General features: G+C 39.2%; 1 pseudogene; it reads right to left on the reverse strand.

Annotated features, from left to right (window-relative positions):
* Positions 1 to 599: 599 nt before the first annotated feature.
* LOC113918361 lies at positions 600 to 997 on the reverse strand (annotated as a pseudogene).
* Between the last annotated feature and the right edge of the window lie 594 nt (positions 998 to 1,591).

Genomic DNA, 1,591 nt, shown 5'->3' on the forward strand with positions numbered 1-1,591 from the left:
GAAATCAAGGTAATCCTGGCCTCATAGAATGAGTTTGGAAGTTTTCCTTCTATTTCTATTTTTTTGAAATAGCTTCAGTAGGATAGGTATTACTTCTTCTTTAAATGTTTGGTAAAATTCCCCCTGGGAAGCCATCTGGCCCTGGACTCTTGTTTTTTGGGAGGTTTTTGATTACTCCTTCAATTTCCTTTCTGGTTATGGGCCTGTTCAGATTTTCTATGTCTTCCTGTTTCAGTTTTGGTAGTTTATAGGTTTCCAGGAATGCATGCATTTCTTCCAAATTGCCTAATGTGTTGGCATATAGTTGTTCATAGTATGTTCTTAAAATTGTTTGTATTTCCTTGGTGTTGGTCATAATCTCTCCTCTTTCATTCCTGATTTTATTAATTTGGGTCTTTTCTCTTTTCTTTTTGATAAGTCTAGCTAGGGGTTTATCGATCTTATTAATTCTTTCAAAGAACCAGCTTCTAGTTTCATTGATCTGTTCTACTGTTCTTCTGGTTTCTATTTCATTGATTTCTGTTCTTATCTTTATTATTTCTCTTCTTCTGCTTGGTTTAGGCTTTTTTTTTTTTAAACCAAGAACCAAGTTTATTTGTTCATTTCTTGCACTTGAAGTATTCCTCGATGACATCCTTCACCTGAGACTCTTTGCCATAGTCCTTAACCACCACACAACTGCAACCAACCTCTTTACGGGGTTTTCCCTCTCTGTCAATTTTACAGAGGCCTACCCATTCCCCTAGTTTCTTGTTGTCATCACCTTGATTAGGTCGACTTGGTGTTCAGCACAAAGGGCCTCCACCAACTTGACATACATAGACTCATCACAGTTGGATGCAAGCACACAAAGATGGGCCTGGCGCTTGTCTAAGGCTTTGGCAGCTTCGTGAATTCCACATGCGAGGCAATTGTGGATGAGGGCGGTCTTCAGCACCTCTTGTAAAGCAGTATTAACATCCATTACACCTCCAGCAGCAATGCCTTCCTCGGCCATGGCGGTGGATTATGAGTGTAGCTGAATCTTGACTGCACCCAACCTTCCGCCTCTGCGCGACTCAGAGGAGGCAGGGAAAGAGCAGTTTAGGCTTTATTTGCTGTTCTTTCTCTAACTCCTTTAGGTGTAAGGTTAGCTTGTGTATTTGAGGTTTTTCTAATTTTTTAGAGGGGCTTCTTTTACGATGTATTTTCCTCTTAGCACTGCCTTCGCTGTATCCTAAAGGTTTTGAACGGTTGTGTTTTCATTTTCAGTAGTTTCCATGAATTTTTTTTAATTTCCTGGTTTACCCATTCATTCTTTAGTAGGATGCAATTAAATTTCCAAGTGTTTGAGTTCCTTCCAAATTTCTTGAGTTCAAGTTTCAAAGCATTGTGGTCTAAAAATATGCAGGGAATAATCACAGTATTTTGGTATCAGTTGAGACCTGATTTGTGACACAGTATGTGATCTGTTCTGGAGAAAATTCCATGTGCACTTGAAAGAATGTGTTTTCTGTTGCTTTAAGATGGAATGCTCTGTATATATCTGTGAAGTCCATCCTGTTGAATATGTCATTCAAAGCCCTTGTTTCCTTGTCGATCTTCTGCTCAG

This window comes from Zalophus californianus, chromosome 1 (genome assembly GCF_009762305.2).
Source record: "Zalophus californianus isolate mZalCal1 chromosome 1, mZalCal1.pri.v2, whole genome shotgun sequence".
In the NCBI taxonomy this organism is placed as follows: Eukaryota; Metazoa; Chordata; class Mammalia; order Carnivora; family Otariidae; genus Zalophus; species Zalophus californianus.